The sequence below is a fragment of the Petaurus breviceps genome, unplaced genomic scaffold (assembly GCF_028583685.1).
Source record: "Petaurus breviceps papuanus isolate PSGF00001 unplaced genomic scaffold, PetGlider_PUasm1.0 90775, whole genome shotgun sequence".
Classification (NCBI taxonomy): Eukaryota; Metazoa; Chordata; class Mammalia; order Diprotodontia; family Petauridae; genus Petaurus; species Petaurus breviceps.
The window spans coordinates 12,339,541-12,366,299 of NW_027187342.1; the positions used below are offsets into that span (position 1 = coordinate 12,339,541).

Below are 26,759 nucleotides of genomic sequence, written 5' to 3' on the forward strand. Positions count from 1 at the left end.
GAAAGAAGGGAGAGAATTTGGAACTCAAAGTTTTAAAAACAAATGTTAAAAATTGTTTTTTCATGCAATTGGGAAATAAAATATACAGGCAGTGGGGTATAGAAATCTATCTTGCCCTACAGGAAAAAAGAAGGGAAGGAGATGGGGGGGGGGGGAACAGAAGGGAGGGCAGACCAGGAGAAGGGGTAATCAGAATGCATGTCATCTCAGGGTGGCAGGGAAGGGAGAGATGGGGAGAAAATTTGGAACTCAAAATCTTGTGGAAATGAATGTTGAAAACTAAAAAATTAATTGATTAAATTTTTTTAACATAAGGAGGTGGGGCAGCTAGGTGGCCCAGTGAACAGAGCACCAGCCCTAGAGTCAGGAGGACCTGAGTTCAAATCTGGTCTCAGACACTTGACACACTTACTAGCCGTGTGACTTTGGGCAATTCACTTAACCCCAATTGCCCTCCAAAAAGCAAACAAACAAACAAAAACAGAAGGAGGAAGTACCAACAAGACAGTGCTGGAATTAAATTTGAAATACACATAGAAACTATATGTAGCACAGATTCATAAAAATTTATACGAAGTCTCTCTTTTTTGTTTTGTCTTTGTATAGGTAAATGTTCATATCTGTTGATATTTGTCATAAAAACTATTTTTAAAAAAAACCACTGAATTTTCTACCCCACTCTCAGTCTGCTTCAGGAGTTTACAAGGCTCAACTACAGAAGAAATATTCATCTCAAACAAAGATCACTTGACGAAAGGAAATCTGCTGTGTCAGACTCCGTAAAGTGTAAGATCTCAGTTGTTGTCTTTAGGGGCATCAGTAAGTCCTTCCAAGAGATTTCAAACTGTCACACTTTAAAAAACCTAACAACAATAAAAAGTAGGTTGGAGATGTCAAGAGGGGTCAATGTTACCTCTACAAGTACAAATATTAAAGTTTCTTCTTTCCACAAACTCTAAGGAAGAGAAGCCCTAGCTCAGTGCATTGCTGTAACATCAAGACCCGAGCTACCTTGAGGTACCTGTTAGGCAGTACCTGAACAACTTGAGAAGTGGAACAAAGGGCAGGGAGATGAAGGAAATGGTACCTGGGAGCTTTAGCTACTCTGTGTCCTTAGCCAGAGGTTACTAGGGGAGAGGGCTGAAGAGAACAGTTTGACATCTGATACAAAGCACAGTACAGCACTACAAAGTGAGTTTTAAAAAATGGACTTATATAAGGGCTGTCCTTCACTAAGGTGACACCACTAACCCATCACCAATACAACACAAATTTTGAAGTTACCTTTCCAGAAGTGGAGATGGGTATAACAATTCCCTCGTTTAGGAGTTCTTGATCTGGGGACTGTGACCTTTAAAAAATACATTTTGAGAGTTGTATTTCAATCTAATTGGTTTCCCTTGTAATCCTATGTATTTTATTGTATATATCTATAAACATTATTGTAAGAAGGGACCCATAGGCTTGTTAGACTGCCAAAAAGGTCCATGACACGGAAAAGGTTAAGAACACATGTCCTACTTGGCCAACTCAATCGAACCTGAGGTCTGGTATTTATTTTCCACAGCTATAGAAAAAAAGGGCTGGTAAATATCCACACTTGCCATATCTCTCAATATCAGGCCAGTATCAGAAGAAATCTATACTTTTATTCAGAAAATCATAAAGATAAAGACTGATTCTGTCATTTTATTAGTAAGAGAAATTCCCAGGTGAGGAAACTCCCTCTACCAATTCAGGTTGGCACCTCCTCTGAAATTTATAAGCTCAAACAGAAACATGACCTCTACACCACACCTGAGGATGTTTGACACTTCTGGTCTAGGGCACTTAGAGGTTGTGACTTATCCAGGATCACATTACCATACTGTCAAACAACAAATTTACTGAGTACCTAAGGTACCTTTCCACTGGTTGTTGTTTTTTTTAAATAACTATATTACTCTACATAGGGGATATGAGCCTGTTGAATCAGGGCTGGCAGCTGTAGCCACCAGCTTTGGCCTTCCTGCCTCATGCTTCAGGATTCTTAGAAGTGACTGTTAGCTCTGCCCCTTCCCTATGCAGAATTTCTGGTATCTTCTTGAGGCTGTTCCAAACTTCAAAATTATTTTCATGGCCAAGCCCTTGTCAATCTGTCAGTCAATAAACACCAAAAGATGACCCCTGCTCTCAAGGAGCTCACAGTCTAGGGAGACAACAAACAACTCTGTGTAAACAAGATAAATTACAGGATAAATTGAAGATAATCATCAGAGAGAGGACATAGAATTCCTGTCACAGTATCAGAAAAGAAGGGTGAGTTTTGGTGTTGTTGAGTTGTTGTGTTTTTTTCCCTAAGCCTCTCAATGATTCCATAGGAGGTGCTGACTGTGCAGGGTAGGGTACTCTGCCTGGAGAAAGATCAGTGGGATTTAGTGACTGGGATTCCAGCAGGAGTTAGAAATAGAGAAGAGAGAGTCAGATCTCCACAGTAGCCTGAGGGGTTCTTTTGTATGCCAGCTGAGCTATGGCGGGCTGTGGGCCAGACTGACTACAACAAAAGAACTAGAATGTGTTAACTAGCCAGGCTGCCTATTGGTCTGGCCATCAGATGGTAAGAACTCTTAACACTTTCTCTAGAAAGAGGTATTAGATGGAAGCAGTGGGTTATAAGTAATAGATTTCCTAAGTCTCAAGGTCTATACACATGAGCCAAAAATCTAGAGAGAGCATTATCATATGTACAGAAAAGCAATGGCAACAGAAAACCATAGATGAATGAAGAGATGGGTGAGTCAGGAATCTGCAGTCTGAGGAAGAGAGAAGCAGCCAGAATTAAGAATCAATAAGGTACAGAGATGTAATGTAGAAGGAGAAATGCATACTGTATGACTTGATTGTGGTTTTCACTAGTAACATGAGTCATGTGCACTGTGCAGCTCTAGGAGAGCAGTCCAGACCTGAGTTCTTGTCCCACTTTGGAAGGCCTGAAACTCAAAATGTTCTTATATGTCTAAAACAAATGAATTGCTCTAAAGTGATGCCAGTGGAAATGGAGAAGTTGCAAAAAAAAAATTTTTTTAAAGGAATTTCCAAGGAAGAAATTAATGTTTTGACAACAGATGAAAGAGAGAGCAGAGTCAGATGAATAAAGCACACAGCCTGGAAGGCTAGAAGAATAATGACACCACTGACAGAAATGAGAGAACACAAAAGGGGAACAAGTTTAAAGGGGAAAATGAATTTAATCTTAGACATGTTGAATTTTGTGATAAATGATAACAGGTGGTACAAATGAAAGTGTCATTCTGGGAGGCTGATCGTGGAATTAGAATCCAAAATTAGAATTGGCCTGAACGTGCAGATTTGAGAACCTTCTACATTAGGGTCCTCATCTCCCCACCCTCCCTTCCCCATTTTCCTTCAAGTCCCAGCTAAAATCCTCCCCTTTACAAGGAGCCTTTCTTGATCCCTCTTAATACCAGTGCCTTCCCTCCATTCATTATCTATACTCTATCCTGTCCATAACTTGTTTGTACACGGTTGTTTTCACACTGTCTCCCCCTGCGAGGTTATTGAGAACAGGGACTGTCAGTTTTTCCTTTGATCTCCAGGGATCAGCACGCTGGCTGGCACATGGCACGCACTTAATAAAGGCTGAGTGAATGACATTGGAGTCCGTGAACTGGTTTTTTTTTACACTTTGATAACTATATTTCAATATAATTGGTTTTCTTTGTAGTCTTACGTATTTTATTTAATACATTTAATAACAATCTTCTGAGGAGTTCACAGGCTCCACGAGAGACCCCAACAGGGTCCATGACACAAAACAGGTAAAGAGCTCCAGCTCTACATAGACGGCACATTCTCCTCTTCTTTCACTCATTAATGTTCTCTTCCCTCAAATGATCTTCTATGAACTTAATTATGAAGATAGTGATCCCCTTCCCCAAGCTACTTGAGGGCAAAGACTGATACTGTCTTTGTATTGACAGAAGGTGGCCAAGCACCTGGTGCTGATTCTTTTCCAGCTGAGATTTGGGGGGGGGGGGAGTGAGGAGGGGGTTTTGTTGCTCATGCAAAAGCTAACTGAAATATTCCTGTTAGATGGCAAGAGGAGCTTATCAGCCAGGATTTCAGGGATGCCTCCATTGTCCATCTCTGTAAAGGTAAAGGAAATATACTGTCCTGTGACAATCACAGAGGGGTCTCTCCCTTAGGCATTGCTGGCAAAATTCTTGCCAGAGTCCCATTAATAGGCTGATTTTTCACCTGGGAAATGGTCATCTAGAGAGCCAGTGTGGCTTCAGAAAGGGCTGAGGAATGGCCTATATGGTGTTCGCTGCCTGTCAGTCATGAGAGCTTATGGAAAATTATGTCAAAATGTGGTTGCCTGAAGAAGTTCATTAGCACTGTACGTCAATTTTATGACGGCTTGCTTGCCCAGGTTTTGGATAACGGACGATGCTCTCATGCTTTCCCAGTCACCAATGGCGTGAAAAAAGACTGTGCTTGCTCCCATCCTTTTTAAGTATGATGCTCTCAGCCATGTTGTCAAATGCCTTCTATGAGGACAAAGGTGGCACCGGGTCACCTACCACACCGATAGTAAATTCTTCAAATTGAAAAGGCTATAAGCGAAGACCAAAGTGGAGGGAGCACTGGTCCATGATTTTTTGCTTGCAGATAATTGTGCACTCAATGCAGCCTCTGAAGATGAGATGCAACAAAGTATAGATCGATTCTATGCTGCTTATGCTACTTTTTGGTCTAGATTAACACCAAGAAAACACCAGTACTCCATCAGCCTGCACCACACCATCCATATGTGGAACCACTGGTTACAGCAAATGGAGAAGTTTTAAAGGCTGCAAATAAGTTCACTTACCTTTGTAGTATATTTTCCAGGAATGTACACATTGATCATGAGGTTGACACATGCATTGTCAGAGCCAGCTCAGTGTTTGGGAGGGTCCGAAGGAAAGTGTGGGAAAGAAGAGGTATTAGACTGACTACCAAACTGCAGATCTACAGAACCGTTATGCTGACCTCATTATTCCATGCCTGTGAAAACTGGAGAAAACCATGCCAGAAAACGGAATTGCTTCCATTTGAATTGTATTAGGAAGATGGGCTCTCTGATGGGCTGGCCACATTGTTCAAATGTTTGCCAAAAATACCATTTTATGAACTCACATTGGGCAAGTGTTCACATGGTGGTCAGATAAAGTGATACAAAGACACTTTCAAGGTCTCTCTTAAGAATTTTGGAATTGATTTTGTGACATGGGAGACACTGGCACAGGACAGTCCAGTATGGCATGCCCTCATCACAGAAGGTGCTGTGCTCTATAAGGAAAGCAGAATTGAAGGAGCTTAAAAGAAATGCAAGATGCACAAATTTAGAGCACCCACCCCAAATGTTCACATGGACTATCTGTGCCTGACCTGTAGTAGAACATTATAACCAATATTGGTTTGATCAGTCACAGTCAGACACACTGTAACTTGACTCTAACATAGTGATGTCATTTTGGTCCTCTCTGGAAATGAAGGACAACAACCAACCAGCTCTTCATGATCGTTTTCTTTTGTTTGTTTGTTTGCTCATTCTTCTAGTCTATCTTGTGATTTAGGAGTTTATGTTAATGTTGGGGTCTGCTCACTTCTGGGGGAGAATGTTTGTCCTGAACTGCTGCTTTTACAATTCAGTCTGGAGACCCACAAGTTTTCAGTGTTTTCTAAGTGGTATGAACCAAGGAGAAGTCTATTCACTGCCCTCCTGGTCTGAGTTCTCTAAGTTCCTGACCCAGGCTGGGTGTGTTGGCTCATGTGTAGCTGAGTTTCAGTAGTCTGTTGCTGGACTCACTGTTAGCTAACAACAGTAACTAGGAAGGTTCTACAGGTTCAGTGACCGAACTGCTGGTTCCCCTTTAGTCTTGGTCTCTTGCCCTGGTTGTTACATGGCAGGCTCATGTGCCGGGCTAAAGGTTAGAACTCAGTAGCCACTTGTGTTCCTGGGCTCAGAGCCACACAGCTAAGTTTCTGGAATTCCTGTGCTCAGTACCCAGCTAGGGCCTTGTACTCAGTCTCAGCCATTCCCTTCCACCCTGGATCTGTAATCTAGAATTGGGTAACATATGTCAGCTGCCAGCCTGCACCCAATACTGCTCCCTGCACTAGTTTATGAGTTCACTGGCATCTCTTTATGCCTGATACTTCCTACCCTAGTGTTCAGCTTCAGCCTCCTTCCCTTCTCTGAGTTCTAAAATGCTCCCTGCTATAGTTACTGTGCTGTACTCCTAATCAGCTTCCATGTCAGTGTCCCCAGACCTCTCTATGTTCATAAGCTGTCCTGTGCTAAAAATAATTACTCACTGTGCCTTCTTCTTGTCTTTCCTGATAAGAATTTGGTCTGGTGCATTTTCTAATCTGTAGATGAGGCAAAAATGTATGAGCTGGGCAAAAATGATGACTCTCAACTCTGCCATCTTGACTCTGCCTGCCCCCTCCCCACCCTGTCTTTTTATAGATGAGGAAATTGAGATCAAAATGGATTAAGTGACTCTCCCAAAATCACACAGGTGTTACATAGCAGAACTAGAGTTAGAGGCTCAGTCCTTTAACTCCAAATCCAGTCTCCCTTCTCTTGTTCTACATATGTGAATTTTTCATAAAAATGATTAACCATGTGGAAAGATAGCTACCAATTTCAAATGTATATATCTGTTCTATTATGTCATGCACAAAAATACAGTTTTAAATTTAACACTTTTGAGGAACAGCCTGACATGGTAGCATATAATGCTACCAAGAATTTGGCAATTATTGAAAATGCATTTAGAAAATGATCTTTATAAGCAAAAATAAAACCTCATTTGTCAACAGTTCTGGCAAAGGTCCAAGAATTTGCTCTGCTGGAATGTGTAGGCATTTGTTTTAGTGAACATAACAAATTGCTAATTAGTGCCACTTGTTAGCACAATGCAATTGAAGTATTGCAAAAGCCAAAGTTATTTAACCTTAAATATAATAGTTTTCTTCACCCCATTCCTTTTATTTTTTAAACATGTGAATATGCTCAGTTTAAAAAAAAGCCAAGTCTAAGGAACTTAATTGCATTTACTCTTTAATAATTAAATAAGGAACTAAAATTAAAACGAGACTGTCCCACAGGTGTCTATAGATAGATGTTTACCTTTAGGGTTCTTGAAAATTTTATTGTCTTAAATAGATTACAAATTTCCCTTGAAATCTTGTTCATACTATTAATTTAATTACCACATCCTTTCCTCCTCCCGCCCCATAGCAGTTTTTAAATGCTAGTGTACCTCTTCCTGTCTTTCATATTAATATAAATTAGTGAATTTCCAAGTAATAAAATGTAACTTCCTGACTATAAAATGTGCTAGTGTAAATAATGATGTTCTACTACAAAGAGATATTTATTATCTTAAGGAATCCATTTTTTCTTTGCCAATATTTTTTATAATTTCCCCAAATGAATTCACATAGATACTGCTGTCTTTTACTCAAATGGATCTGAGATCTCATCTATTTGGGTGTTTCCTCAAATATGCAGATAGATACCCATCACACCCTCTGAGCCCTATAATAGCAATCCTCATCCACTGACTGACATGTACTTAATAACAACCTTGTTTGTTTTATGAATATATTTATTGAATATAAGCCTTCATATTTGGAATCACAGGCTCTAAAGAAGAGCTATTTTTTTCCTCTAGAATGTCACTTTACAGAAAACAATGTTGAATACGAGGGCTTTTGCCATAGATTCTATGCATTTGATCCCTCTCTCCTCAAATCTCTCACTGTACTGTTCTATCTCACCTATGCACTTAAGCATATTCTAACTTATATTACAGTTATTTATGCATATCTCATCTCTGTTAGACTATCAGCTTCTTAAAGGCAGGGAACGATGTCATTTCATTTTGTTTCTATACATGCCAATGTAGTGGGAGCTTAATGCTTTTTTAACTGCATTAAACAGAGTCTACTTGTAGGGTGCCCAATACATACAAAATCACCAGTTCCCCATCCACTCTAGTGTGTGTTTATGTATAAGAACTCTAAACATCACTCCCAGATTGCTACAGCCAAATCAGATTTATGGGAATAGAGATGGATATTCACCTATCTTATTTGCAAATTTGCATTCCTTCTCCTTTATTTGCAAAGCTTTGAATTTTAATTACATATTCTATGTAAGTCATATACTCTATGATCCTAAACATGAGAGTTAATCCTCAAATTCCATAAATCACAAATTTTCATGATGAATCCACAAGCAAGATTCTGTTTTAAGTACATGGCTTAATGAATGAAAATGTATCTAATCCCACAATTAAAACAATAACTTGCCTCACAGTTACATTTGTGATACTTTATACTGCATACATACATACATATATATCCTGTCCCCTAAGTAGTTAGATCAAATTATTCTACCCCAACCTATGAAATAAACTAATCCAGTTTAGACAGTGCCTAGAATTATTCCAGAAATTAAACAAAAAATTAATGAATGGGTTTTTTGGCCATAAAACTTACAGTATTAATTTTATAAGGCTAATGATTTTTCTTCAAGATGCAGTATATCATAATGAGTAGAAAGGTGGCCTGGCCAAGAAGAGCTGGGTTGAAATCTCATCTCTAATATTTGCTGGCTGTGTTATCCTGGGCAAGTCACTCAATTTCTCAGGACCTCAGTCAGCTCTCTAAGACTAAGACTATAATGTGAAAAACAGTTTAACTTTCCCCACTAGGAATCCTCTATGTCAATAAATTCAGTTACGGAACCCCACAAAAAATGTTCCAACACTACTTATTAATCCTTCTAAACATATGGTAATCAACCCAGAATAAATGTCACCTAGACATCTGAGACAGTATTCTTCACAGTGGAAGTGCACAAGACAATTCATTGGGGTAAAGAAAGAAAAAAGAAATTAAGCTTTACTAATAATGCTTCATATCCAGATTGACATTAAAGCCCTCAGTCAGTCCACATATCCTATGGTCATGTGTCATGTATGTTACATGAAGTACACTTTAGGAAAGAGTGGGAGCTTTACAAAGGAACTGTGTTGACACCTTCATCCATTTCAGCACACTGAAGCCCTGCAGTTTACATGTGCCCAGTTAAATGTATTTATGGATTATATTACACGGTTTTAACTGAACAAATCTTCATAGAATGGACAACTGGCTTTTAAAATTCCTTCAGAGAAACTACAGATCAAAGATGATACTAAAACTCCAAGCACAACAAACAAAAAGAAAATGGCAGAGCTGGACCTCTTCACCAACTACAATAAGAGGCAAAAATAATGATGTTATCAAATTTGACAAGAAGTCAAAAAAACTCAAAATTATCAAGATTACTTGAAATATGGATATCACTATTGTTAACACTAAACCTCACTCTAAAGTATATATTGTGTCTTGAGACTATATTTAATGATAGTATGAAGTCACTATAATTAACAAGATATTTAAAAACCAAGCTTTTAAAGCCAAAAAAAGTGTCACCTATACAATTTTTTAATCTATACACAAACTTTGAAATAGAATTTTTTAAACTTGTTTAAATATCTACCAAACCAAGAAATCCAGGAGTTTTAAACTCATGGGTTAAAAATATATAAAACGCAACACCTGATTAGATTGCAAGAACAAATTACTTTCCTCAAGGAAAATAGACATTTACTAGCCAAATGACAACAAAAACTTTTGCTTAACTGGTATATAGGATTGAAAATGAGTATCATGATTTAGTATGCACAGTTACTGACATTCTTTTTCTATTTAGCTCCACATAGGTTTATTAGGTATCTCTTTCCACAGTAACAGTTACTAAAACCAAGTACTGGGGTGGCTAGGTGGTGCAGTGAATAGAGAGCCAGCCCTGGAGTCAGGAGGACCCAAGTTCAAATGTGACCTCAGACACTTAGCTGTGTGACCTTGGGCAAATCACTTAACCCCAATCACCCTGCCTTCCCCCTCCAAAAAAGCAAAAAAAAAACCCAAACAAACGCAAGTACTGAAATAAGCTCAGAGTTGAACCTCTGTATCACAAAGGGTTAAATCAAGATATTCAAGAATAATGCATCATATTAAATCACAAGTAAAAAATCCATATATAACATATACATAGTGATAGATATATGCATACATGTACATACATGTAAATATATTAAAATTGGGTTAAAAATTCAATTTGGGGGCCTTAGAAATTAAAATAGATGTCTAAAATAAGCTGATGGAACATTTAACACAACGTATTACTGAAAATATTTTTGTATTTGCACATAGAATCTTTTTTAATAAGGTGGCTAGGTTGAACAGTAGATAAGAGTACCAGGCCTGATGTCAGGAATATTCATCTTCCTGAATTCAAATCTGGCCTCAGACACTTAATAGCTAATAGCTATGTGACCCTGGCTGCCTCAGTTTCCTCTTCTGTAAAATGAGCTGGAATGGCAAACCACTCCACAGGGTCTCTGCCAAGAAAGCACCAAATGGAGGTCATGGAGAGTCAACAACTGAAACAACTGAACAACAACAACAAAGAGGAGGGGATAGGAACTTAATTAATTGTTCTATTACATTGTTTTTCTTTTGTCATAACTAGTTATTAATGCTCACCACCTAATATAAATATGTTTAATTATCAGGGTGGCTAGGTGGGGTTAAGAGACTTGCCCAAGGTCACACTGCTAGTTTTTTGTGATAAATGTCTGAGGCCGGATTTAAACTCAGGTCCTCCTGTCTCCAGGGCCGGTACTCTATTCCCTGTGCCACCTAGCCACCCCTACACTGACAATATTCTTTAAGAACCATGGGTCACCTTTCAGGCATAATAAAACATCAGTATAAGCTTTATTGTAGATCTTAACTCAATAAATTACATAATTTAGAGAGGGTTAATAATATTCTAACTGCAAGTCACCTTTCAATCTTTTACTCACAAGTTCTAAAAAGAGAAACAAGGACTAGAAAAGGGACAACAGAGAAAAAAGCAGGGGAAAGGAGAGAAAGCAGACAGGAACCTGCATATTAGGTAGAATAGGAAAATTCAATTCTACCAAATTTCAATTAAATAAATAATTTAATGAGCTTTTATTTTGTGCTGGTAGGATAGGAAAGAGAAATGATACAAAGAGGAATATGAGAGATTTCATTTCAAAGAGGAAAATAATGTCAGAAAAGTGCTTGACTTTCACTGAATTACTTCTATTTTTGACAAAATGTTTACTATAAAATTTGAAAACAGTATAGTTTTAATTCTGGAAGGATTGACAATGGATCTTCATTCATTCCAAAACTATGACCTTTATACCCAAATGGAAATGGTTTTCTTTCAAACCCATAATTCTTTATTAAATGAATCTTGCAAATGGTAGATATTAGAGCATGTTCTGCCTAACCATAGAGGTATAATTTTAAAATATCAATTAAAAACTTTAGCATATGGAAATTACCAATCTATTTTGTATTTAATATTTATTCAACATCAAAATGCCTCCCCCCAAAACTATAGATCAATATGTCAACTATTCAAAATGTTCAGAAGTCTCTCTGTACCCATGATTAAAACAACCAATTCAATTGGTAGGCCTTCAAAAATATGATGAATAACTATGAGCACATAAACCATAAACCATTACATAACTAATGAGTAATCAATAAGCATTTAATAAACCCCTACTCTGTGCCCCTGTGAGGCACAAGGGATACAGGCAGCTAGATGTAGTGGATAGTATTAGACCTGCAGTGAACACCTAAATTCTAATCCTGCCTCAAACACTTAATCCCTGTGTTAAATTAGGCAAACCACTTAAATCATAATTTTAAGGAACATATTTTTTCTGAGGGGAAAAAAGGTAATTTAAACTCTAGTACCCTAACTCCCTAACTGTGTGAAGAACTCACACAGGGCAAGCGTTTACATGGTGGCCAGAACAAGCAATACAAGGACACTCTCAAGGTCTCTCTCAGGAACTCTGGAATTGATTGTGTGACATGGGAGACACTGGCACAGAAATGTTCAGCATGCTGTGCCCACATCAGAGAAGGTGCCATGCTCTATGAGCAAAGCAGAACTGAAACAGTTCAAGGGAACGCAGGAGGCACAAATTTGGAGAATTCACCCCAAATGTTTACATGGACTATCTGTGCCCAGTCTGTAGTAGAGCATTCGGAGCTCATACTGGTCTGATGAGCCACAGTCAGGCACACTGAAACTTGACTCTCGCGTAGTGTAATGGGAATGGGAATTTGAAGATCTTCCCCTTAATAGACCTGGGGGGGTGGGGGGGTTTGAAGACCTCCCCTGCTTTGAAAGTAAACTCTACCCCCTAATAGGCTGAATGTAATCCCATGGAGCCTGTGATGAAGGGAATTTGCTGAAGGGTGGTGCAGAATCCACAGGAAGCTTCCCTGCTGTGAAGATAAGCTCTGTCACATAGAGCCTATGGTGGGAGGCTAAAGGGGAGCAGAGCCCAGAGGAAGCTGGGAATCAGAGCCAGAGAGACCATGGGAGAGACAGGAGGTTGAGGCAAGGAGACAGAGAGGTTTGTGAGTAAATATTGATCTTCCATTGGTTTGTGGGAAGGCTGAAGAATGCTGTGGCTCTCAGCATTATTATGGCTTCTGAATATCTTTGGTACTATGATGGAATCGGCTTACTAGTTTTGGGATTTGGTTTTCTGGTGTCTAAATAAATGCTTCAGTTCTATCCTCTATCGGGAGAGTTTGGTATATTTTACAATTGAAAGTCATGCAATACGTTTTCACGGTCTTTATTGCGATCGTGGGCACTATAAATATTGCATTGGCGCTACACATACTGATGTCATTTTGATCCTCTTTGAGACGGACAACAACCAACCAACCCTAACTCCAGATCTGCTGGAATAAAAAAGTGCTGCACCAGAATTCTTGCAAGTGCCATACTACCCATGGTAGAGATTCCATCTAGCTCAGGAGTTGTCCTGGTCATCCCCTGATCCAGCCCCCAAAGGTCAATTTTTAAGATTACTCTTGCTTTGTATATGCTTTTAGCAACAAACAACTATATGCTGGTCCATCTGCTTGACACACAATCTTCAAGTGAAAGAAGAACATGAAACAACAAAGAACACAAAGTTATTTGTAATGCTTATGCTCAGTCTTTCAATCTGTAGCACTGCTTCCTAGGGTAGTAATTTTTAAGGAGAATTTATTTTAAAATTATTCTTTAATGGGGGAGGGGAAAGGATATTTATGTTTTGTTTGGTGATAGGACTTTTTTGAAAATGAAATTGAAATCCTAAAACAGAAAGGAAATTAAAAATTTTTTAAATGTTTAAAGTCAGACTCCCCCACTAAAAATCTTGATAAACAAAACTGCTGGCTTTCTTTATTTCAGAAAAATGGTTTTATTGCTTACAGTTAATATAGATAATATAGTTAATTATAGTTAATATAGATTTCAGTTCAGACACAAAAACAGTATGTCAGCAAGAGTCCTTGGCAAAAACTCACAAATATCCTCAGAATTTGATAAAAAGTTCAATCTTTATATGGAAAACCCAAAATTTGACTTCTACTATGTGGCAGCTTAAAACACACTATGCTAGTTCAAGAAGGTAGTAAATTGAGATTTGTATATAAAATCTGAAGCCTCCAGAACTTTTTATCATTTAAACAGGCAGAATAAGAGTCTTAAGAAATTTAAGAACTTTCCTTATTTTCAATTTGAAAGAAATCGCAAACCATATCAAAATGGTTTGGAAGCAGGTTGAGTTTTCACTCTTAAATACCACATTCTACACTGACTCTTAACTTTCCTTAGCAATTAAAAATGCAAATGTTCATTATTTTTCATAACAATACTCAAAATGGCTTTGCTTAAAATCTATTCCTCTGAAAGGATTTAATGAACAAATAAATTACAGGTGTTTCATAAACCTGTACGATTTTTTTAATTCTCAAAGTGAATACTATATTTAGCTGCCTTGTCTCATGAAGCACATTTGATTTAAATTTTGTGAAAGCCGCCCTTCCCCTAAATATTCTGTTATAAAGAAAAATAATTCAAATTGCAAGATGATAATTGAAAAAAACATATAACCATGCCATTTCTTTCAACTGACAATTCTATCCACTCTTCATAAATTATACTTAACAATCTTTCTAGCTCATTTTTCTAAAAACTTCTGAAAAGAAAAAAAATTTAATAAAATGTAAGTAATAGAAGTGTGCATCCTCCAGGGTTTTGGGTTTTTGTTTGGGTTTTTTTTTTTGGTTTGGTTGTTTTTGCTTTTGTTTTGTAATGTCTGAGGTAATCTTTAAGCAATAATTAGCATGAAGATTCATCAGGGTGGAAAACTCCATAGGCTCATAGGTGGAACTGGAATGAGACACAGACACACAATCTTGTGCAACCCCCTCATTTGATAAAAGAGGAGATTGAGACCCAGACATCCAGGTAAGAAATGGAAGATCTGGGGTACAAGCCCAGAACCCCCAATTCTAAATCCAGTGTTCTTTCCTCTGCACCACAATACTTCAATTGCATTTGCACTCTGGGAGGTCTTCGAAAAAAGGATTTACACGTTCCAAAAAGAAAATACCACCGTACAGTACCAAACAGAGAGATATCACATTTATTTGAGTAAGGGAATATTAAGTACCAGAATTTCTGGCTTTATATATCAGTTTGTCATTTCAGAAAGTATAGAAAATACCTTATGATATATTAAACAACTCTAGGATTACATCCCTAAAATTTAAGAGATCATTTTAAACTAGTTGCTATTATCAAATGAATAGAAAGCACATACAAATAGAATTATGGTGCTTGGTCAGATGCACAGTACATCCCAAATTACCCTAGCTTCTTTGTAAAAATTAATTATGCATATAAGCCCTTTCTTAGAAGCCACTCCATTTTTAAGTAAACCTTGGGGTTTCATAAAACTAAAACTTGAATAAACAGAAGCCTCAATTAATCAGAATCATTTTTTTTAACTCTGCTTTTAGAAAGTCAAACCAATTTGCAGTGATGCCAGAAAAGTGACAAAATTGTTCATATTTCTGACTCAGGGAATCCACTATAAAGAAAGTGCTTAGAAGTTTTCTTAAATAACCCAATAATAAAATATAAAGTGTTTATCCTAAACTACCTAACAACAAAACTTGAAGAAACTCTTCAATAAATTTGAGAGAACTATAGGATGCTGGCCATACAACTGAGAAATACAGGGAACTTTCAATGGTTTTTCTCTCCTCTTGTCTACTATTCCCTCCCCTCTGCCCCGCCATTGGCAATGGCATCTTGTTGAACAGAAGCTCCCTGTGGCAAGCATTCAGTGGATGGAGAATACAGTTAAAGAATTGTGTTTAGTCAACAGGAGGAACAGGAGCTGAGCCCTTGGTTGGGAGCGGCATGCCCCAGGAGCAGAGACCCTTGCAAATCCTACAGTGTGGGCTCAGGCTCTTTCTAAGTGTGTAGGATCCATCAAAGCAGGATCCAACTCCTCCAGGTGGACAGCATCCACTGAAGACTTCAAGATGGAGACAGAAAAGGGTGTGTCATCAGACCATTTATGGCACTCAAGGCACATGTGCCTTGGCCTTATGCACTTCCTACCTAAGTGACTTTCAATTGATGAACTCTGTGTGTCCACCCCCCTACTAACACTGAGTATAGTTACGGGAGAGTGTACCCCAGGTTAAGGGGGGGAGAATTTTGTTGCTACTGTTCTTATTTTACCATTTTGGTAAGTGCCTTTGCTTTGAGTCAAGTGTCTTCTTCACTGGCTGACTAAAATTAAGATAAACACAGAAATATGAACCCACAAAGTACCTTGAAAGGGGAGATGAGGGACAGTGCATCCCTGGAGGATGCACCTACAAATGTGAATTCACAGGCATAGTTCAGGGGAGTGTTATACCCTAACTCAGCACATACTCCAAGGAAGTTAAAGAGAGAAGTAAAGGTCCCATGTTTGCCAAAGTTTTCATAGCATCACTTTTTGTGACAGTAAAAAAAGGCGGGGGGAGCATTTAAGGAAAAAATAGACAAACTGTATACAAATGTGATAATTACTGTGCTATAAGAAATGACAAAGGGATGGCTACGTGGCTCAGTGAACAGAGCACCAGCCTGAGTTCAAACCCGGCCTCAGACACTTAACTAGCCGTGTGACCTTGGGCAAATCATTTAACCCCAATTGCCCTACCTTCCCCCCTCCAAAAAGCGCCAAAAAAAAAAAAGACAAATGTGACAATTCGAAGAAACTTCACAGTCCTAAAACTTCAGATTTAGAAGATATCTTAGAGATCACCTATCATATGATGCTTCCTTAGATAGGATGTCTAAGGTCCCTTCCTGATCTAAAATACTTTGATTCTTTTGTTCACAACACCTTTTGATTTCCTTATACTCCTCTCCTATGAACTGATATAAAGTGACATAAGTAGAACCAATGAATAGGTACAAGATATTATGTTAGGCATCACAAAAAGAGAGAGGAAAACACTACAAAATGTCAGAATTCAGAAAACACTGTAAGACATAGGACTACATCACTGCCTTACCAAATAAACTCTAATCGTTCCCTACCGAATCTCAGAAAAAATATACACCCCACTCCATTTGGCTCAAAAAGAAAGGCCTTCACATGCCTCCAACCTACTTTTCCAGGCTAATATGAAATACAATGACCTATCCTTAACTCCAAAGTACTGAGGGTGAAATAAATTTTCCTCCTCTTTGTAAAGAAATTGTAAACTGCAAGTATGAAATAAGACAAATATTATCAGACACAGACAATATGTCCATTTGTTTTGCTTAATTATACTCTTTGTTACAAGGGTTCTATTCGGGGAGAATGTTATTGGGAAATGGCAGCAAAAAGGCATTAATTAAATATTTTTTTTAAAAAGTCAAACCCCAAAACAAGTCCATATTGAAGAATTTGTTTAAAAAAAAAACTTGCAGAACATATAGTGGAATTAGTTCCAGTTCAATCCAATCTCCTGCCCTTTATATATCTATCAAAAAGAAAAATGATCAAAAAGATACAATGATGATCCATAGATACAGTTAGGTCCTTAATCATCAAAGGATTTAATTACAGTCAATTTACTGATGCTACTATCAGTAGATAATTGCTTTAAAACATTTTTAAAAATATTTTGAAATATTAAGATTGAAAAACGTTTTCTGACTATATGTTCAATTAGCTGAATATTAACCAGAAAAATACCTAAACATTCTTGTTAATTACTATTTTGCTGGACAGGCCTCGCTTACTAATTTTAGCAAGCTAATAGTGAACACTGAACTTAGATATAGATATGTACTCTAGAGGGTGCAGAAGATTGTGTTGAATGGGTTATAAATTCCAGTCACATTCACTTGGAAAGCGTTGCCACACCATTACTCAATGTCTAATTCCTGTTTCCTCTCACTAAAATACGACAGTAAAATCTGTAGATTAAAACCCCTTAGCATTTCTAACATTAAAAACTACATTCTAGGATGAAGGAATGTTCTCAAAAGCTCTTCTACACGTGCTTTTAGTGAAGAATACTTTTATCTAACATCTTTGGCATCCTACCATCAAATAAAAGTTTTACAAATTTTAAGCACATTGGGAACTATCTTCAAAGTTAGAAGGCTGGACTAGATCATTCCTGTAAAAGTCCCTTCCAGCTCTAAATCCTATACAGAAGCACACAATGAAGAATTCCAAAACTGAAATGTAGAAATCTTCACCTGCTGGGAGCAAGACCAAGTCTCTATCATGGCAAAAGAAAAGAAAAAAAAAAAACAGAAGAGAATGTAAAATCTTACATCTGTACCAAAGAATAGAATTTAGCAGTCTCTTTCACAGCTGAGGGGACTAGAAAAGGTGGGTGGTCTTTAAAAAACTCTTGGAAATTGAGAACTGAAATAAAGGCATGGAAAGTGCCATGAATGAGAGCACTGCCATACATAAACCCATTTTTCTGTTCCTGTACATTGTATTCCAAGGAGCTATGTAGGCTTAGCTATACTGTCAGAGAAGGAGAATTAAGAGCATAGGCAGGGAAGGAAGGCGTTAGAAGCCTATTTAAGAAGGGAAAAAGAGACTCCGGTTTTTTCAATAGAAATTGCTAAAGTGATTCTCATCCCTATGAATAGGCAGATATCAAATGACTGATTTTAAGAATAAGAATAGGATACAAGATTAGGGACTCACCACTGGTTGTGGTTTCTAAAAAATTTATTTTAAAAAGAAAATGTAAAAGGCCCATTTGAATAATAGTAATTCATATTGATATTTTTTTAAATGTAACTTTTCTAAACTGCAGGTCTAACCATATCACCCCCCAACACACACACACACACAATTCGGAAATAAAATTAGGTTAAACTTCTTTGTGGTCACAGACAGGTTAGACTAGAGAGAGACTGACAATGGTTGGTTGCCTTTGTTCCCATGACAAACAGGAGAGAGTCCATAGTGGCAACCCTCCATTTTTTTCAGGCTGCAAGTGGCCTGCAGGCCATATGTTCTACAGTTCTGCTCTAGAATAAAATGTAAGCTTCTCTGAGAAGCATTTAAAGTCTTTCACAAGTCTGTCCCAGCCTACCTTTCCAGTTTTATTATACACACTACTCCCCTTTCTGCACTTTTTAGTCAAACCACACTGGCTTTCTCTCTGATACTTCATCTCTCATCTTTCTGCCTTTTCAGGGAGATCTTGCAAAGGGCTCTCCCTGCGCAGAATGCGCTCCCCTCCCCTCCACCTCCAAAGTCCCTTATTAAGACTCAGTTCAAGCAGAACCTTCCACATGAAGCCCTTCCTAACCTTGCCAAGGTGCTTTTTCTCAAGAGTAGGTCCAACTACTTCACTGCACTGCTCCAGGAGTTCCAGTGGCTCCCTGTTAACTTCAGGATCAAACAAAAAGTTCTTTCTTTGGCATTTAAACCTCTTCCTCACCTCACCCTTCCTACCTTTCCAGACTTCTTGTACCTAGCACCTTCCACCTCATCTATGATCCAGCTGGCCGACCTGCAGTTCTCTGACCAGTTTCACTCTGTCTTCAGTCTCTGGGTCTTTGCAAGGTGTGCCCCATGCCAGGGACATTCGGCCACCTCACCTCTGCCTCCTAGTTCCCCTGGCTTCCCTTAAGACTGCTCAAAGCCAAAAAAAAAAAAAAAAAAAAAAAGAATTTTAAAAGGGGCGGCCAGGTAGCACAGCGAGTAAGAGCACCGGCTCCAGTGTTGAGAAGACCTGGAGATCGAATCCCGGGCTCAGACACTTAGCACCCACCCAGAAACACCTGGCCGTGTAACCTTGAGCAAGTTACTTAACCCCAATTGCTTAGGGGCGGCCAGGTGGCTCAGCGAGTAAGAGCACCCGCTCCAGTGTCGGGATGACCTGGATCAAATCTGGGCTGAGATACTCAGCACCACACCCAGAAATAACTGGCTGTGTAACCTTGAGCAAGTTACTTAACCCCGATTGCTTTAAAAAAAAAAAAAAAAAAAAAAGACTGCTCAAAGCCCACCTGAGGAAGGAGGCTTTTCTGATCCCCCTAACTGCTACTGCTTTCCTTTTCAGATTACCATCATATGATTGACAGAGAGGGATAGAGGGATAGGGATAGAAAGATAGATAGATACATAGATAGGGAGGTAGAATAGGTACCTATACATTTACATGCTGTTTCCCACATTAGAATGTTTGCTTCTTGAGAGCAGGGGCTGCTTTTTGACTATCTTTGTACCACTAGCATTATTACTGGCACACTGTAAGCACTTGATAAATATTTAGTGACTGACTGACTTGCACCCAAAAGTAGCTCATAAATATTTTTATATATATTCTAATTCGGGTTCAAATCACATCTCAGATATTTACTGTAGGGGCAGCTAGGTGGCGCAGTGAATAGAGCACTGGCCGTGGAGTCAGAAGCAACTGAGTTCAAATCTAACCTGAGACACGGGACACACTAGCTGTGTGACTTTGGGCAAGTCACTTAATCCCAATTACCTTGCCTTCCCTCCTCCAAAAAAAATATTAAAAATTTACAAATAAAATAAAAAGATATTTACTGTAAGACCATGGGAAAATGAGAGAGAGGGAGAGACAGAGAGAGAGATCTACATGATAAAGTAGAGATAATCACAAAAGGAAAGTATAAAAATTGGAAGGGATCAGGCAAGACTTTCCCATAGAAGGTGGGTTTTTTAGCTGGGGAAGCCAGGAAGATGGGATGAAGAGGGAGAGAATTCCAGGCATAGGGACAGCCAGTAAAATGCAGGAAGTTTGGTTCATTCCATTGGCTATAATTCTTCTTTGCAATGTGATTAATGTGAAAATATGTTTAATGTGAATGTATATGTAGAGCCTATATCAGATGCATGCTATCTTGTGGAGGGGGAAAAGAGGAAGGGGGAGAAATTTTGGAACTCAAAAGTTTGTGGAACTGAATGTTGTAAACTAAAAATTAATTAATTAAAAAATAAATAAAACAGAAAGTTGAGAGATAGAGTATCCCATGCAAAGAACAGCAAGATCTATGTCACAAGATCTCAGAGTAAGGTATAAGAAGACTAGAAACATAGAAAGGAACCAGATTATAAAAGGTTTTAAACACCAAACTAAGAATTTTATTTTCAATCCTAAAGATAACAGGAAGCCACTGGAGTTTACTGAATAGAGAAGAGACTATGGCCAGACCAAAATATCCTATCGATTAGCACACTTTAGTTAAGCATCTACTATGTGCCACAAATTGTGCTAGGTGCTGGGGATAAAAAGCCAAAAAAAAAAGTCCATGTCTCAAGAAACTAACTTCAGCAGAAGGAGGCAACATCCCCTCAGGTCTGCACAATTTCTACCACATAATAGGTGTTTTATCAAATGCTGAATATTTTGTGGCAGCAAAGAATTGGAAACAAGTCAATAAGCATTTATTAAGCACTTCTTATATGCCAAGAACTACACTAAGGACTGGGAATGCAAATATAAGCAGAAAAAAGGAAGAAAATGCCTAAAAGGAAGTTGAAAAGAGGAGGAAGAGGTATCCACAGGGGCAAGGGAGAGAGGACATGGTAGAAAAAGTCCAGTGAGTCAGGAGTAGAGCCCAGAGAGGAATATGGATGTCCTGGGTGCTTTCCTTCTGAGGTCCTAGGAGAAACCAACCAGTCAGAGTCCATAGAGGATCCACAGAGGCATACTTACAGTATGAGAAGGTCAAGAGCAATTGGAATTTTGAGAATGAGAAGACCATTGTGGCATAGTAGAGAAAGTCCAGAGAGCTTGGAATGAAGCCCACTAAGTAACGAAAATTCCTGTCAACTGGGGAATAATTAAATAAATTGTGTCACATAAATGTAATGAAATATTACTGTGCTCTAAGAGACTTATATGGTAACTATAGAGAAATGTGAAGAAACTGAGCTGATGCAAAGTGAAGTAAGCAGAACCTAGAATGCAATAAATGCAATGTTGTTCAGGTGTTTTCAGTTGTGTCCAATTCTTTATGACCCCATTTGGGATTTTCTTGGCAAAGATACTGGAGTAGTTTGCCATTTCCTTCTCCAGCTTATTTTACAAATAAGGAAACTGAGGAAAACAGAGCTAAATGATTTGCCCAGGGTCACAAAGTCAGTGTCTTAAGGCCAGATTGGAATTCAAGTCTTCCTGACTCCAGGTCCAGCACACTATCTAGTGGGCCACAATGACTACAATGGAAATAAAAAGAACCACCACCACAAAACAATTAAAAATGAATGTTGCAAAATTTCAAAAAATAAGTTTGGCCCCAAAGAAGAGATATGAGAAGACATCTACCCTAACTCCTTTGCAGACTGAGGAGTGGGGTTTCACAGATATGGAACATTACATATATTGTCAGATTTTTTTTATGTTTGATCAATTTTGCTGTATGTTTTTTTTCTCTTTCTTTTAGAAAATTTTTTGTCAGATGTGATAGTTTTCTGGGAGGGGAAGGAAAAGGGTGGAAATTTAGGCAATATCAAAACAAAAGATTAATGAAAATTTATTTTTAAAAATATTAGTTGTTGATTGACCGAAGTAAGATCTGAGAGCAAGTCAGTCTTGGCAATGCCACTCTTTGAACGTGATGCCATACACTGATGAGCTGATCACCTGAACTGTAACATACTGGAAAGATACATCTCACCCTTACTAGTAGCAACTCACTATGGAATATGAGTCCTTGTGGAGGATCACTGAATAAAAGTATAACCAGGGACACATAGTTGTGTGCATTATTTTTTCCCTGCTAAGTGTTTATGCTAAGAGTATATAGGCCTGGGAAGTGCGAGGGACTGATCACCTCACCAGTCTTTGGTAAAAGGAGGCATAGAGTTTTCTTGCCTCCCTGGGACTAAAAAACAGGGCTTCTTAAACTTTTTCTACTAAGGACCTCTTAAACTGGGTCAGCACTTCCTAAACTGTGGGTCACAACTACACTCTTGCCATCCCCAAACAAGTCACTGTAGAATCCTTGCATAGCTCTTAACATGTTGGTAATAACTGACATATGGCTGAAAAGATCGATGCATGACCAATAATCCATTTCAAAAAAATGTACACAGAATTCTCTTTTGGGGCTTTCAAGTGAAACAGTTATTTAAAGAGGCTGAGCTTGAGATATTGCTTTTTAAATTCAGGGTTTGTCTGAGAGGTGAGCTCAAATAAAAGTTATTCATTACAGCCATACAACAGGTTAGTCTAATGTCGCTAATTCCCAATAGTTAATAGCTACATTTTTGGAGCAGCATTTCTTCTATTCCATTTTCCATTCTTAACACATTTTAAGTTGTAACCAAAAAGAGTCTAAAAGGCTGTTCTTTCAGGACATACAAGGACAGAAATAACTAGAATCTGATCACGTTCCTTAAGAGGTTATCAGAGGTTGCTCCTATGACATTCCAATCATACTGGACAACTCAATGTTCCTTCCCTCCCCCATCTCTGCTATCTCTGTGACTCTGCTCACACGCAACCTCGAGTCTAGAACTGGCTTTTCCCGTTGCCCTGTTGAAACCACTCTTCTCCAAGGTCCAACTCAGAGGCCATTTCCTTCATAAAGGTTTCTCTCTGATTCCCACTATCAGCTGAAAGTAACCTTTCACTCAAATTTTTTCACTGCACATTGCTTGGACCTCATCTTTGACCTTAAATAAATATCTGTAACACAAGGCAGATATAATATGTAAGGGACATTTTTGAATTGAGGTCAGGAGCCTTCTCACTAAAACCTGCCGCCTGTGCAGCTCAGTCCTCCAACTCAGACCAATGAATTGCATGTGAGCAAAGTCCTCCCAAAGCAGTAGGCAAGACTATGCTGCCTCTCCAGCTAAAGTGGACGTTTTCTCTCCCACAGAGGGCAGCTTTCTGAGAGCAGTTTGCAGTTTAGGATAGAGGACATAATCAGGATTCATATACTGTATATCCTGAGCTCTGGGGCTCTCTCTTGCCCTCTCCCCACAGAGCTTTTGCTGAAGGGCAAAAATGTTTACCATCCCTTTAACCCTTGGTCTATGTTTTTCCCTTTCCAGCAGTCTTGCCACACAGCAGTCATCAATCATGTACATTTGGATTGGTAGCCACCAAATTTTCTATTGCAATAAATTTTTTAAAAATTTTCTGTGTTATTATTATGAACTTGACTAATATCAGTCAGTAAGCATTTAATAAGTGCTTACTATGTGTCAGGTACTATGCTAAGCACCAGGAACACTAATAATAATGATAATAATATAGAAAAAAATATAGTCTCTGCCCTCCTTATTATGTTATATAAGCTTCTCTGGTAAAAGGTTTTTTTTTTCTTTTTCATTTTAAAAATTCTATTTTATTTCTATGTTCCCCATGTACAGCATACATTGTTTTGCATACAGTAAGTACTTAATTTATATTTACTGAATTTTAGAAATAGCTTTCTTTACAATTTATATAAATAAATCTTGTATATAATACTAAAAAACACTAAACTCTCAGAATATTTATTTTTGTAATTCACGTTGCCACCTCCCACAAGTGACTGAAGCTCCTAAAGTCATAATGTCTATTGGGGAGAGTGTCAAATGTACCCTGAAGATCATACTCAACCATCCATCATACTTTTCCTCCAAATACAGCTTTCTATTTTGCCCTTTATGGCACACAACTCTTTTTTTTTTAAATCAGTATCACTATTTCCCAGCACAAATACATCATCAGATTAAGATCACACATATGGTAGTGGCAAACTACTGCACATTTCCTACACATTTGCCAAGACAGACACAACTGAAGATCGAAATGGGAGAAGAACACATTTCTTGAGCTTAGAAGCATCTTGTTTGTAGTGTGCCTCCACTGCATCTCAGCATCCTTTCTTAGGAGTCTCTCTATCCATCATCAACAGTTTGAAACATTTACTTGGCAAAGAAAAACACTGACATTGTGCCATCAGTCAGCCTGTCTGCACAACTGAAGGCACCATAATGAATGCAGCTGTTTGGCGCTTCAAGGTTCACAGTCACTCTTTCAGGAGCTTCCTCTAAACTTCTTAAAGTACTCAGCTCTACATCAGTTTGACTCACAAAGCCCTAGAATACTAAGTATAGATTCTACATATGTTAATAAACAACCAAGCTGTCTTTTAAGTTCTAGGCACTTACAAGAGGTTTTTTTCTTTAAACATGTGGCTTTTCAGTGAGGTGTCAATTATAAATTTCTATGCTTTGTGTCTAAAAACCAGTTTATTGCTAAAAGATATTTCGAATATTTAGCAAATGTCAATAAAGCCATAGCCATCATTTGAATCCTTACAACGAGCCCTATTAGCAATTCACATTTCTTTAAGAATACCAACTCTATAATTGTTCAGAAACATTTAGTGATGACCTAGTAATAACATTCATGAATCCAAAAAAAAAATTGTTTTTGCTTAGAGAGAGAATAAAAGTGATCTGGTACAACTTAGTTGTTTTTTCTTTCATCATAAATAATATCATGCTTCCTATATAGGAAGAAATCCATATGGAATGGATATTGGGATTTTAGAGGGGAAAAAGTCTACTGTGGGTATTTCTAAGCTAAAATAGCAATAAAGTATTGGTCATGAGACCAACATAACACTCTTCAACTACCTTGCTCTAACCCAGAGGTGGGGAACCTCGACCTCAAGGTCACATGTGGCCCTCCAGGTCCTCAAATGCAGCCTTTTGACTGAATTCAAACTTCACAGAACAAATCCCCTTAATAAAAGGACTTTGATGTCACAGGTTCACCACCCCTGTTCTAACCTTTGAATTCAAGTCAATTTAACCAATATTCATTAAGCACCTACTAGGTTTAAGTACAATTCTAGACACTGAAGTAACAAAGTGAAAGAGAGAGAAGGAGGAGGAGCTTTAGGATGAGGAAGGGAAGGAAGGAAGGGAAGGAAGGGAAGGGAGGAAGGAAGGAAGGAAGGAAGGAAGGAAGGAAGGAAGGAAGGAAGGAAGGAAGGAAGGAGGAAGGAAGGAAGGAAGGAAGGAAGGAAGGAAGGAAGGAAGGAAAGAAGGAAGGAAGGAAGGAAGGAAGGAAGGAAGGAAGGAAGGAAGGAAGAAAATTAGTCCCTTGGCCTCAACAGGCTTAAATTCTACTGGAGGAGACATAAGAACAGATAGGTAAATACAAGATAGTTTGAAAAAGGAAAGAGTACTAGCAGCTAGGTGGATCAGTCAGGCAACAAATATTTATTAAACATTTACTATGAGCCAGTGTAGCACCAACACAATATTCACAGCACTGACAGCATTGTAAATATGCCGGCATAGTGCTCAATTGCAAAATATAACAAACTCTCCATATAGAAGAGAGAAGCAAAGCATTTACTCAGACACCAGAAAACCAAATCCTAGCACCAGAAAACTGAATCCATCATAGCAAATATAAGTTAATATATCACTACACAGCAGAGAGCCACACTATCCTTTAGCCTTCCCTCAAATAAACATTTACTGACAAGCCAGTCACAGCTGGTAGCAACACTCACAAGCCTGTCTTCCTTAGGTGTGTCTCTCCTCCCTCCAGCTCTAACTTCTCTGACTCCCAGCTTCCTGTGGGCTCTGTTCTACCCTTCAGCAAACTCCTCCCACCACAGGCTCCATGTGATTACATTCAGTCAGTTAGGGGGCAGGGAATGTCTTCAAATCAGGGAAGGTCTTCAAATTCCCTTAGGCTTATTAAGGGGCAGGGAAGATCTTCAAACTTCCATTACCATTACAGCCAAGCACAAGGAAGGCAGAAGCTGAGCAGACACTTTAGAACATTCTAAGTGGTAGAGATGAGTCCATTCCAAAGAAGAGGGGAAGCTTGTGCAAATACCTAGAGAACAAGGATGGAATGAGAATAGTGCAGAGAATAGCAAGGAGGTCCATTTGACTACAACATAAGGTGTGTGCAGGAAAGTAAGGCAAATAAACTTGAAAAAGTAGGTTGGAATACAACTGTAAAGCATTTAATATCAGGGTGAAGATGTTTGTATTTTATCTCAGATGCGAGAAGAAGCATTGAAGATTTTTTAGTAGTGACATGGATTATTTTGGCAGCTATGTGGTAGATGGATTGGAGATATGTGAAACTGGAAGCAGGGAGACAGATCAAGATACTATTCATTCATTTGGGAGATGCTAGGAACTTGAATTAAGATGGCAGTCACACGAGCAAAGAAAAGGAAAATGCACAAGAGATATACT

General features: G+C 38.4%; 1 protein-coding gene across 3 annotated transcripts in view; it reads right to left on the minus strand.

Annotated features, from left to right (window-relative positions):
• Positions 1-26,759, minus strand: part of COMMD1 (copper metabolism domain containing 1) — a 274,646-nt gene that overhangs the window by 199,601 nt on the left and 48,286 nt on the right. The window contains exon 1 of one of the 3 annotated variants that reach the window (XM_069069021.1): positions 26,057-26,159. The exons of the other annotated variants lie outside the window; for them this stretch is intronic. The gene's annotated coding sequence lies outside the window, so the exon portion shown is untranslated. Of the gene's footprint in view, positions 1-26,056; positions 26,160-26,759 lie in introns of those variants that run through there. 3 annotated transcript variants of the gene reach the window in all.